Raw genomic sequence first — 14,574 nt, 5'->3', positions numbered from 1 at the left:
GGACCCATACTTCATTATAAGTAATGGGACCCACTCCGTGTTTAGAATAGAGCTCATAAGTCGGAGTTCCAACCGGAGGTATCGGACATGAATCCTCCAATCGGGAATCCCTGTTACTACCACAAACAAACCAATTACCAAATTTACCAAGACCAGGCATCTTGCTAACTAGTCTGGTTTCAATCTTCAAAGGGAATCAAAAAATGATACACTCGTAAATATACAAGCCCTTCGGCTTTGGGTACTGCAGCAACCAAATCAAAACCAAGGAACCAGACAAAGTTGTGGGAGCGACCCACTTATACTTAACCAAATATCTGTCACGCCACCAGAAGACCGTCTATCGTCTCGCTTTACAAACATCAATCGGAGGGTCCAAGACAAGGCGACAGTCAGGGCAGCAGTCCTTCGTAGCCGTTGGAAAGCGGGAAGCCTCGCAGAAAAGTCCTTCGGTCCATGTCGACATGCAGGGGTCGATGAAGTGGGGGCCCTCCTCCAGAGTTTCCTCACGTGGCTCCTCGAAATCTTCGGGCTTGGACCGGTACCACTGAAGTCGTCCCACGTTGGCCGCGCCAACTGAAGAACTGGGATTTCAAGTACCCAGCGGCGCCAGGGACACGCCCAAAGTCCTCTGGGTTCCCTTGCCTTGGTATACAGAGACACAGAATACTTCTAGGTGGCGTCAGAGATCAAATTTATTAGCTGCAGCTAGTAGCAGAAATCCCAGCAATACAACACGGTGTACAACTCAAGAAACTGCTCAATTTTACTAAGGCGAGACATGCCTATTTATACACAAAAAGGTACATTTAGAATGTACGACCCTGCACCAAAATTCAACCAATAGAAAATACATGACATCACACAGCATCATATAGTAAAGCTCATTTTACAGTGTCACAACCCACAAGTTAATATTTAGGCATATCTAAATAATAATCTGGAAGGCCCGGACAAACCCTTAATTGAAAGCGTAACCCATGAAATGAAGAAACAGTAAAGAAAAGTAGTTTCAGATAATGTGCAAGATAACAGAAACGTAAAGAAACTTAAAAGTTAACAAATGTCTTGAATGGTGATTGGGAAAGTGGATAATGATCTTGCAGGGAAATTGGCTTGGCAGGGTCAATTCCAGGTGAAAGGCCAGCTTCTGAAATTAACTCCAGCGCACGAAGGAAACCTTAGTTAATGTACACATGACCCACAAAAGGTCAGACTGCTTTGCTCGCAGACTAACTTCTGAGGCCTACGTAAAAGGCAACACCAGATGGCAGTCACGACGCATGGCAAAAACCCATGTTTAGAAAAGAAAGTCGTGCACTTTAAAAGCACGCAAAATCACAGAACCTCAAGAGATGTGTCTTCAGAGGGGGGTGCCCAGGAATATGTCTGCCAGAGGTGTTCGAAATGCACTGCAATTTACACAGCCCTAAACCCCTCCATTGCATTTTCATGTAAGCTGCATCAAAGACCAAAGACACGTGTAGAGATGTTCACTGTAGAAAAAAGTGATCTGTGAAATTCACAAAGGGTGAGCTGACTGAAAGAAGCCAAAGACACACAATTGACTGAGCTGGCAGTCGAACCTGATATCCGTCAATCAAGCATCAGCTATCACAGGGCACATTTATTGCAAGGAGCTTTATAGATCCAGCTTAACAGCCTAACTGTCTATAAGAAGTATTGCTTCCAAGTCTTCAAAATATACATACATTGGGTTTTGGCTCCATACTGAGGATTATTTCCCCCTCACCTCTAATATTTGGTGTATCATACCACTTACTTCAATTGGAATGCACGAGTGATTATTTCACATCTGAAAATCATAACTGTTCATTATGCTGCTTGCCACATACAGTCCCTTATCTCCTATAAGCATTCTCTACAAAAGCAATCCTATGTTGCTACTTTTTTCTAGCACAGTAACAGCAAACAGGGCAGGCTTTGATATGACAAACATTATTTGTGCATTCAACACATGTAAGCAGCAATGGTGAATGCCTCTGTTTACATGCATTGCTACAACTACATTAAAGGCAGACCTACTGGCTGTATTCTTTTTTTTACTTTCCTCACCATTATGATTCTCACTAGACGAGCTCCCGGTGACATTCATTGTTGTACAATGATGGCCAGATCTAAAGGTAACTTTATTCACCAGGTGTAACATACAACCCTTAACCAACTGTGTGGACCTGTAATACAATTAGCTTTTTACTAAGGTGCCAATAAAGACACTAAGGTCCTGATTATGAGTTGATTTGTGTTTTTGACGCTTGCACAAACCTCTGCACAGCGATTGGAATTCTGACTGGTGTGGGATTTTCCACTCCCATTAATTATCAGGTGCATTAAATCACTCAGCTTTCCTTAAATGTCAGCAGGTCAAACCTGTCGGTATTTTACAGGTGAAAACAATGGGATTTCTGTAGCATGCACATTTTTGTGTAATAAGCACGTAAGTTTGCATGTTGTTTCTGAAAAATGTAGAATAGGTGCTATTTATCACATACAATAAATTCAGAGCCCCTTGAAGTAGGATCTTATTAGGTAGGATAAACGGCACGTACTCCTCGGACCCACTCATAATCATAGAGGGTCATATCAACTGATGCTATACTTGACTTTTGTTAGATTTTTCAACCACTTATATTTTATATATTTTTCTGCAGATACTTTGCAATTAATACACGTTCCTTTCTTTTCTCAGTTTTTCTTGGAGCTTACTTCTTTTTTAATCAGTAGAACTTGTTCATGTGATAGATCATGTTATGTCCCTACAACCCCTGCAGGTAGACCTTTAAATTTAGTTGTTGAGGTAGATGGTGCTGGTGAAACATTTCAACAGTCGAGCCACCGTAGAACTTTGGCCCCAGTTCTCCCAGTACTGGGAATATTGTGATGATAATCTCAGAAGTTCTGTTGTCTTTTTGTCACAGCCTAGGCATAAAATATTGCAATATTTCATCTATGATCCTCTGATGGGTCTCACAATGGTGGTTATTGTACTTCTATATCAATCACACATACCAATGGCTGGATCATGCCACAATATTGCATTGAAATAAAATACTAAAGGAGGACTTACAGTAGTGAATTAGGGTTTTGATGTATACGACAATGAATTATGCAGTTCCTAAATCTTTTGTTGGAGGCCTGATAGACAGAGCCATTTTGTGGTCATAAACCCTTGGATTCGCAAATCACAGGGTTTGCGACCTCACAATTGCTTTTCACTATGCCCTAGACCAATTTTGCAAGTCAAAAAAGCATTTGTGACTGGTAAAATTGGTTTAAAAACCCTTTCTGAATTGTAAATAGGAAGGGACTTGAAAGGTGTGTCCTCTTTCTAAATGTGATTCAGAATTGTATGTATCAATGATGCGACTGCAGTTGAAAAGTATTTACTCCTCAAAGGACACGGTAATAGATTTGCAAATGGAAAGCTGTCCCTGTTGGGCACCTTTTATGTAGTAGCAGTCTAGTGTTCCGTCCCCGGAACAGGAAGCGAGGGGACGGGAAGCGGAAGGCGGCCATATTGTTTCATTGGCGCCGACCGCAACAGGCAAGCTGGTAGCTCTCGGCGCTCCGGGAATAAAGATTCATTCAAAAGTATAACTCGTGTGTGCGTGGTGTTTAAACATTCTATAATGGCGACGAGGATGGGATGTGACACCCACAACCACGCACACGAAGACGGTTACACGCATCACGCATGAGAGAACACAGAGACACCCGGAGCGCGGCAGAGGAGCCGCCGCGCTGCACGCCACAGGCGCGAAAACGAACCATAGGCGCGAAAACGAACCGGCACCCCAGAGAGGCAACAGCGTGCCAGAGTCTGCACCCTGAGCAGCGAGGTACACAGCAGCCCCGACCACGTAGTCACCACGGGGGTGGCAGGGCACACCAAACGCCACTAGAGGTACTCACGCAGGGAGCACAAGGCCAAAGAGGGAATCGGACCATCCTGGTCACAGGCAGCTAGCCAGGCACCCTGGCAGAACAGCGGACACTGGCTGAAGCACCGGGCTCCTCACACCAAGATAAGGGAGGCAGCCGACCAGAGCTATCGAACCACACTAAGAGAGCCCAGGGGGAGTAGAGCGACGGAGAGCGCAGTGAAGAGGACGCAGCGAGACAGCACACGCCGGGGAGCCCACCCAGTCGGGCGATCACTGCTGCGACAGACAAGGGGAACGCACCAACAATGGCAGCCCAGACCTCATCCCTCACCCAACTGGTACCGTTTCTGACTAAAGGGGGCGAACCGGAGATGAAATGTGAAGACTGGAAGAGGTACTTCCTTAACTATCTGGAAGCATTAGAAGAAGAAGGTGATACCCCGTTCTCGAGCAAGAGAAAAAAGAAGATCTTATTACATAATTTAGGTCCGGAAGGGATCAGGCTGTATGACACCATAGTCAAAGGTGAGAGGGTTGCCACGGACACTGACGTCTTTAGTCACGCCATTGCCGACCTGGATGCACACTACAGACTGGTGGTGTGCGTCGCAATCGACAGATACAACTTCTTTCAGAGGAAGCAAAAGAATGGTGAGACGGTGGACGAGTACGTCGTAGCTTTGCGGAAATTGGCCCTCACGTGTAAGTTTGGCACGCTTCACGATGAACTAATCAGGGACCAGATTATCATGCACACGTCCAGCTCTCACATACAGGAAAAGTTGTGGGTGAACGGAGATGCTCCACTCAAAGAAATTTGGGCGATGGTCAAGAAAGCAGAATTATCACGACGGTGTGCTCAAGCAGCAAAGAGGGAAGCTGGAGAGTCGCAAACGGTATGCAAGATAATGACACCTACTAGAAGTGAACGATCGAGGCAGAATGAGACGCAGAGGAATCAGGGAGGTGGAAAATCCAACGGCTTCACCAAATACCAGTCGGATAACAAGTCTAACAAAGGAGGAAGATCCCACTGTTACAGGTGTGGCAGCAATGCCCATCTAGGTAATGACAAGGCGTGCCCTGCGTTCAGAGCCAAATGCTCTTATTGCAACATTTTCGGGCACTACGAAAAGGTGTGCCGTAGGAAACCAAAGAATGCGATGGTACGTTATGTGGACCAAGGGCGACGTGAAGATGCAAGCGACCAGGAAGACACAGTGGAGGAAGAGGAGTTCCTGTACATAGATGTCCAAGTGTTGGAAATGGAAGGGTCGAACACAGATAGGCCCAGGCTGGACATGCACATCGGCGGAATACCGATGGAGATGATTGCGGACAGTGGGGTGCCCATTTCCATCATACAAAGGAAAGTTTGGGAGGACAGATTCGCGCCGAAGATCAAAGAGAACCTACTACCGATGGATGTGCGACCAGTCACGTATACCGGACAAAGAATTCCCATGTTGGGGTACTGTCCGCTCACGTTCGAATTCAGAGGCCGCCACGCAAGTTGCAAACTATATGTGGCAGAGAAAGGCCCCTCGGTGCTGAGCTGGAAGGACCAAGGAGCGTTGGGAATCCAGCTCAACCCTGGAGGAATCGAAAAAATCTTGCTGATGGACATGGAGAACAAGGAAGATGTAGAGTCATGGCAGAAGGCGTACCCCAAGGTGTTCAACGGCCAGATTGGTGAACTAGGTAAATACACGCATCTCATAAAGCTAAAAGAGGGAGCTGAGCCCGTCGTGCACAAAGTAAGGAACATCCCGCTCCGCAGTAGGGAAGCAGTGCAAACGGAACTGGACAGACTGGAAAGAGAAGGAGTGATCAGAGCAATAGAGAGTGCAGAATGGCTCTCACCCTTGGTGGTAGCCCAGAAGCCGAACGGCAAAGTACGATTATGCGTGGATCTCAGGGAATTGAACAAAAACATTGTCATTGACAAATTCCCTCTACCACGCATCAATGAAATGCTGGCGAAAACAAAAGATGTCAAATGGTTCTCCACGGTGGACTTGTCGTCAGCCTACCATCAAGTGAAACTGCATCCATCGTGCAGCCATCTCACTTCTTTTATCACACCCTTTGGTTGCTACGAATTTGTGAGGATGCCCTTCGGCCTGGCTTCCGCCGCGGCAGTCTTCCAGAAGATCATGCACAGACTGTTAAAAAACTTAAAGGATGTTCTATTCTTTCAGGATGACATTTTGGTGATGGGCAGGTCGAAGCAAGACCATAATGAGAAACTCCACAAGGTATTACAAACGCTGCAAGACAATGGCCTTACGGCTGAGTGGTCCAAATGCAATTTAGGTGTACAATCCGTCACGTACCTAGGCCACGAGGTGAGTGGACAAGGGATCACACCTAAAAGAACGAACATGAAAGTCATCCAGGAGGCCCCCACTCCTAGCAAGAAAGAAGATGTTCGGTCATTTCTGGGAATGGCCGAATATTACAGCAAATTCATTCCCCACTTCACCACGAAAACTCACTTCATTCGCCAACTACTTAAGGAAAAGAATAAGTTTCAGTGGGGGAAAGACGAGCAAATGGAATTTGATGCCCTCAAACAGGAGATGAGCACCGCCATTCCCCTCAAAGGATTCGACCCGAGTGCAGTGTCCATCCTCACTACGGACACCAGTGACCGCGGCCTGCGGCAGTCCTGATGCAGAAGTCGGAATCCGGGGAGATGTCGACAGTCAGCTTCGCCTCTCGTTCGCTAGCTTCCAATGAAGAGAAGTTCAGTGTGGTGGAGAAAGAAATGCTGGCTGTAGTCTGGGCGATGGAGAAATTTAGGCAGTACTTGTGGGAAGCCAAGTTCCTGGTGAAGACGGACCACAAACCGCTGGTCCGAGTACTGACGTCCAGCGGCCACGATCACGCGACACCCAGGATTGCCAAGATGACCCTCAGATTGTTAGACTTTGTCTATGAGGTTGAACACATTCCGGGACCGCAGAACAAAGTTGTGGACTTCCTGAGTAGAGCAGCGGCCATGGATGGAGCTAGGAGCGGAGAGAGACAGAACTGGGAAGGATATGTGGTGGCCACTATCCAAGACACAGAAGAGGTGATAAGTGCTCAGGAATGGGAAAAAGCGTACAAGGAGGACACTGATTTAGAGGCAGTAAAAGGGTATGTAGTCCATGGATGGCCGGAAAAAAGACACCTGAAAGAAGAACTAAGGAGGTACTGGGAGGTCCGGGACGAGCTGTCACTGGCGGAGAATCCTGTATTCTTACTCAGAGGTGACAAGGTGATTCCTCCACAGAGCATTCTGGATCATCTGATGTCACTACTACATGAAGGGCACCAGGGTATAACGAAAACGAAAGCCCTTGCCAGACAAGCGTACTGGTGGCCGGCCATCGATGTACAGGTAAAACGTCATGTGCGAAAGTGCGAGTCATGTGCAAAAGCGGACAAATCACAGAGCATGCTGAGACCGCCTTTGGGGAGATTCCCGGTACCGGATGGACCGTGGGAAATGATATCAGTGGACATTATGGGTCCAGTCCTCGACAAAGCAGGAACTCAGAAATATGCGGTAGTAATCATCGACAAATACTCAAAGTGGCCGGAGTTGGAGGTTATGGAGCACGCAGACACGGAAGCTGTGGTACGTTTCTTACGTGCCACGTTTGTCAGGGAGGGAATCCCAAGAATAATTACATGCGACAACGGGCCCCAATTCACTTCAGCGAAGTGGATTGCCTTTACCGACAGAAATGGCATTGAAGTGAAACACACACCCATCTATCACCCCACTGGAAATGGCCAAGTGGAGCGATTCAATCGAGTGATTATGGGCACCATCCAAGCGGCCATAGATGATGGTCTGGATTGGGAAAAAGAAGTGGAGAAGATGATTTGGGCTTATCGCATCACACCTGGGAGCACGGGATACAGTCCCTTCAAGGTTTTAAGAGGAAGGGAAGCCTTCACGAAAGACAACACGGCATGGAGGAAATTAGTGGTGCAGAGCAAGTGGTCACCAGCTGTGGTCAGAAGAAATCTGGAAAGAGCGCAAGAGGTATACACAGCGCACTACAACAAGAGACGGAACACTCAGGAAGCGGAGCTGGAGAAGGGTGATTGGGTTCGAGTAAAGCTGGCCATCTTGAAGAGAAAAGGAGAAAGCAAGTTTTCACCACCCTTGAAAGTGGTGGAGCCCTACGGCCGATCAGCTCTGTTGAGTGACGGAAAAATATGGTCAATGGACAGAATGGCGAAGTGCAGCAAGATCCTGAAGTGGGAAGAAGGGACTATGGAAGGAGCAGAGCATGTCGACGAAGAAAGAGAAAGTGAATGTAGCGAAGGGTACGGAGAGAATGTTGAAGAAGGAGTACAGCAAGTGGCAGGTGGAGAAGGAGATAAAGGAATGAGAATGAGAGAGAGAAGCGGATGCAAGGTAGAAGGAGAAAGGGAAGTGACGGACAGAGATGGGGGAGGATTAAGAGAGCAGACAGAGAACGAAGCATTGGATGGAGAAAGAAATGGTGAGAGTGTGAAGACCCGAGTAGGACGCAGAGTAAAGGTACCGGAGAAGTTCAAGGACTATGATATGAACTGGAAGTAAGAACTTTGTTATATTGTTTGGTAAATGCATAAAGGGGGGAGATATGTAGTAGCGGTCTAGTGTTCCGTCCCCGGAACAGGAAGCGAGGGGACGGGAAGTGGAAGGTGGCCATATTGTTTCATTGGCACCGACCGCAACAGGCAAGCTGGTAGCTCCCGGCGCTCCGGGAATAAAGATTCATTCAAAAGTATAACTCGTGTGTGCGTGGTGTTTAAACATTCTATATTTTACTTTGGTAATCATGTCGGATGACCTCAGCGAGAGCAGGCTGTGAACTTTGTGCTCTTAATTTATCAGTCATGGAAGCATGAGTTGCAGATTAATGGAGATGAGATGAAAAGTTGTAAATGTAGGTTGCGCACATATTTCTCCACTGTGAACATAATCCATAGAGCCATCTCGAAGGGATGAAACTATAAGAAGTGATGCATTTCAATTAAGAACATTTCCATAAGAATTGTGCAATAAATTCGTTTGTATGCAGCAGAATCTCACAAACACAACGAATGTTACATTTGCCAAATTCAAACTATTTTGTATGTTATCTGGACCCCAAAACAGAAAATCCAGTGTAATATCAAATTGAGCCTAGCGGCACCAATTATCTATATTTCTTTTAATTGTGCTTTATTGTGAGCAGTCCTACTTCACTACAATGCCTAGTTCCAAATTTGAACAGGCAAATATGGTAATCTGTAAACTCTGACAGGAACATGGACATTTTGATTACACTACATGAATGAACACCCCTCTTCTTACAGACAGGAACAATCCCAATTATGAGGTGGGCCTCTACCTGAAACTAACACTGTATGAGTAATGAGGAGCATGTCCTGACTTTAGAAGGCTGGAGAGGCCTTTCAAACCACCATACAGGCTCCAAAGGTCTCCTAAAAACAGTGGTAGTTTACAACAGGGGTGTCCAATGTAGGTCCAAGAGGACCAACATCCTGTCAGGTTTTCAGGGTTATACAAATAAGAGAAACGTGCAAATAATCGTGCAAATGGGAATCCAGGTACTCCTCAAAATGTGACATTCTTCTGTCCCTCCTTTATCTAGACAGGACGCCCTGTGGATATGAGAGCTTATTTCTGTCCTCAGTAAAATGTGCCCCAAGTAGCCTGAGCACAACAGTCTAAAACCCAGCATGTCAAGCAGAGAATGGGAGAGGAGGAATAAGCTGCTAGAGTGAAGCGGCAGGTGTAGCACTGATACTGCTCAGGAATCCACAAGTACTGAGGTACAACCAGATGCACCCAGCCTGGATCACTCTTTAAACAATGTTAATGCCACAGATCACTGCACCGCATTGTTTTGGTATCAGCATTTATGCTATGGCCTGCTGATGGAATGACTTGCTGTGTAATTCCTGTGAACCTTGCCATAAATAACACTTGACACTGCTACCAGCTGTGGTCAATCTGCAGCCTCTATCTGAAGCTTCTGATGTGTTCCAGGAGAAGTTTTGTAACCTTTGTAAGAAATGTCTGACCTTCTTCTGTGATGGTAGGAAGTTGTGCATCTTTGGCCCTGCAAAATTTATTTCTAGAATTGAGTTATGGTAAGTGAAGTCCAGCTGCATTACAACTGCCTGCCTTTGTTGACAACATTACTAATCTTCTTTCCTTCTAAAGTAATATAATTTTCAAATAGAGCCAATGCCTGTTTTATTTCACAAATATCTGTGTGTTTTGGCTAGATCATGGGCAAATAAAGCAATGCCTTTGCAGACACTTATCAGCAAGGTCAGTGTACTAGGATCATGAAGTGAAGGAAGCCAAGTCGTTCAGAAATCTGTATTTGAATATAAAGCATTTCAGATGTATGCATCATTTCCTTTTTGATATGAATGCGACAATGAAATTCAAAGCATAATTGATTCCAGACGTAAGATAATTCACTATGCATGAAAATCGAGTTAATGTGCCTGCTTTGACTGATGCAATCTCTTGGTACATATAAATATAGTTTAGTGAAAATAATGGGCCTTTTACTGACAATCAAAAAATAAATATTTTCTTTTGCCTAATAATGTCTACCTGGAAGCAGGTACTACTGTGCAGGGAACACCTACTATTATTATTGTGGAGTCATTAATGTAGTGCAATGCATAGTTACAGGCAGATCGGTGCTACGAGTAAGAGGCAAAGCAAGAAAAAAATCCAGAGTAGGAGTTCCTCCACCATAAATACAGTGTAGTGGAAGACATATGCCACCAGTGGATTCTTATCTAAAATTTGCATTTCCTCCTAAAAGTGGAGGATTTAATGGGAGCCTGTTCACAAAAAGCTGTAAACCTACATCCATAAAGCATACTTCTTTTTGCAATTTATGCATATTCTCATTAGTACACCTCAAATGATGTGCCAGTTGCAGGTATTTTTGGCTACTACTGGGAATGTCATGCAACATCTGCTCCAGGCTCCTATTCCTGTACAGTGAAAATGAGGTCCACGGTGCAAACACACACTTTCTTCTGCTTTGTGTTTTTCTCCACAGGGAAGACACCTTTTTCACCAAATCACAGAACGATCTGTGCACACTGCAAGTAATTACAAATTGGCTACCACTAGGGGTAAGTAGCACACCCACAACTGGGAAGTTATATTTTACTTGTATCTTTGTATTGTCACTGGATTTAGAAATATCTTCAAATACGGTTGGGCTTGGAAAACTGAAGATGTATGTCATGGAATATTTCCAAGTACCTTTAAATTAGGATGATCTTCAGCCCAAGGAATGCCAAAAATATTATCTTTTCTGACTCACAGGACAATACTTTGCCAGGAGTTTTCCATATTTCATACCTCATAATACTTAGCTTTAAGTTGTGAGTTAAAGGTTCTCATTTGTGTAACCATGTGTTTATACAATACTGACATACTGTTGTTTAGTTATGCCAGAGACACCTTGCGTACTTGAATACCTAAAATTTCATCTGGTCAGTGCACTGTGCTAACTATTCAGTATGGGCCAGGTTAAGTGGATCCCACTGAACACCAGACAAACGGTCATACAGGCTCTTCTCACTAGTAGACTTGATTACGGAAACCCCTCTACATCGGAATCCCAGCCAGTGTCCTACGCCGGCACCAAACCACCCAAAATGGCACTGCCAGACTCATCCCGTGAAATAACCACATCTCTCCACACCTTAACAATCTCCACTAGCTCCCAGTCCAGGAAAGATGTAAGTTCAAGCTAAAATCAAGCTGCTCACTCATACCTTCAAAGCTCTCCACAACACTGACCCAGCTTACCTCAACGACCACCTCAACTTCAACCAACCCACCAGAAACCTGTTATCTGCATCCCAGGCAAGATCACACATCCCTTGCATCAAGAAGCCCAGAAGTGGAAGACTCTCCTTCTCATACTCCGCAACCAAACCTAGAACAACCTCCTGAAACACCTCAGAACCTCCCCCTCACCCCATGGACTTCTGGAGGAACCTCAAGAAATGACTCTTCCAGACGAAACAGCAGTGGTTCATTTGTGAAAAAATAAGTGCTGGGACTTTTGTCAGGAGGCAGTTTGCACCAGTCCATTACTCCTATTAGCGTAGCAGATAACAAAACAAACTACTAGCCATGCAACCCTGCAAGTGCAGAGGATATGGCGTAATGGCCAGAGCTGCCGGCTTTCGAGCAGGGTAACCAGGTTTGAATCCCGAGGAAGCTCAACATCCTGTGAATCTGGGCAAATCACTTAATGTCCTCGTGCCTACAACAAATAAATGTGTCCTTAACTGGTGCTCTTGAATGGTATTTACTGCTGGGGATTTCTCCACGCTTGTGGTTGAGAACTTCGTAGTGGTAAGTGGACTTACGCCTGCCAGGAATCCCTTTGTGGAGTCTTGGCAGATGTAGTTGTTGAGAACCCCGTGGTGGTAAATGGACTTACGTCTGCCAGTAAACCTTCATTTACAGTTAAATTTATCTTTGTGAAACGATCAAAATGTAGTTATATTGCTTTAAAGTGCAGCATTCTACACATGGGTATTGGTGCAAGAGAGTGCTGCTTGTCTATGATTGAAAAATTTAAAATGTATACAATAATTCTATAACTCTAAAATGTTAGATAGGGACAGGCTGTATGAAGCTCAGTTTTGAAACACAGAGTGATGATTGCCATGCTGTAATGCTGTAATGAACTGAGCTAATGCACTAACCTACAGAGTTACTGCGTGCTTGTACCATCCACAGAGCATGCCCTTAGTAACTGAAAAACTTGAAAAGCGCGGTGCGGTTCTCTATGCACACATGAAGAACGGGAACATGATATTACACTTAGTTACTGTGCTCTACTGCCTTTACCACTTGCCCACTGATTAAAGGTTGGAACTATTATCACAAATAGGTTTGTGAAAATAATAATGGCATATTACAAGATGCCTGATGGTTAAACAAATAAATAATTTGCCAGATTTGCTTGTATTTTGTTTGAAGTCACCATGTGCTGATACCTCAAGAGGTTGGAATAAGACTAAAGGCTTGGAAGCAGCTCACAAAGACGTTTATGTGTGTGTGTAATAGTGCTTCTTTTTTGTTCATTGTCTGGATACACAGGGAAGGAAAGTAGCTATTATTAACAAAACACATGAATCAAGAATTCGTATACTGTTTTATTCAATATCTTATTAGTTATCTCCTAGTTTATAATGGAACAAATCTTCTATAACAAATGTGGCAATTTGGGCTGATGCTTTCCTGAAGCCTAAAAATAACATTGGACGGAAGAAACCATGCTAAACAAATAAACCTGGACAGATATTGTGTTTGGTGGTGGTATGAACACATTTGCTTTTGTTAGCCTGCTCTCTGGCTGAGACCTCCAAACAGTTTCTTATATGTCTGCAAATTCTTGATGTGTGGTGCACACATTATTCTTTATTTTTATTAGAAATAATGTGCTTTACCACATGCTCATTACATAAGAGCTGTTTTGCTGAAACACTATGGGATCAACAGAATGAAAATGTGGCCATGATTATATAACTGTTAATCACTGTTTTCAGCACTTTAAGAACTTTAAAACGCAACAGTTTATTGCATCACCACATGTGCTAAACGTGCTGTGAAAGAATCCATCCAGCATTCTTCCATTCAAGATGCCTGCCTTGGGGATTGCAAATGATTGTCAACCAGCTAAAGATTTCCTCTACTCCCTCTCAGACTATTGCAGCCTGGGTGACCAACCTTTCTGGATCCTACTGGTTTAAAGTCACCAAGCCAATTTCTGGAGATGGATCAATTATAGCAGATGGTAGTGATCACATTTTGAAAAAAATGTCTTACCAGAATTGCCTGTACATTTATATTTCAGTTCTAATTGAAGCCTGGCAGATTTGACTAGATTATTTATAAAACATCAACTAGATACAAAAGCATCTCGGATATCATAGAATAAATGTAAGATTGAGTGTAGTACTTGTACAGCTGAGTAATTTTCTGCCAACGTGTTTCCCGTTTGCCTTAGCAAATCCTTGGCTAAGGAAGACACTTTTTGGACCCTTAATATTCCATTTCAAAGGAAATGTTTCCACTTTGATCCTCTTCCTCGTCACAATCATTAAATTTTGCAGTTGAATTCTAAGTAGAAACATCTTCTCTAGCCCCTTAAAATTGATAAAAATGTTTAGACCCCCCTTCTTTGCTGTAAACATCTTAATACCCACCCCCTGATCTGTTTTAGAAGCTGGATGCTGCTCTGTATGTAGCTAAATTTACTTTCCTTCCTTATTTTATTTGTTTGCTTAGTTTGGAATGGGTTGTGGACAGGTTCTCTTTATGCATCTCTTCAAGGCGTACATCAAGATCCAATGTACTTTCTTTATTTTTTATTAGAATTGACCCAGACATTCAGTCTGATATCCTGGAGGTCTGGAATTACCTCTGAGTGTCTAGCCAAACTGCACTGTATAGTTTGGGTTTGTGCACCAACTTCAAGACCTCACTTGTTACCTTTTTAGGTTTGACATATAATGGTGTTTGCACCATTCATGGTGGCCATATTGTATCAATACATACCCATAGGGGATTTGGTTCAGCGTCCTTCAGCCACTGGCATCTTTGCCTCAG

Source organism: Lissotriton helveticus, chromosome 2_2 (assembly GCF_964261635.1).
Source record: "Lissotriton helveticus chromosome 2_2, aLisHel1.1, whole genome shotgun sequence".
In the NCBI taxonomy this organism is placed as follows: Eukaryota; Metazoa; Chordata; class Amphibia; order Caudata; family Salamandridae; genus Lissotriton; species Lissotriton helveticus.
Note: the sequence above shows the minus strand (reverse complement) of the source record.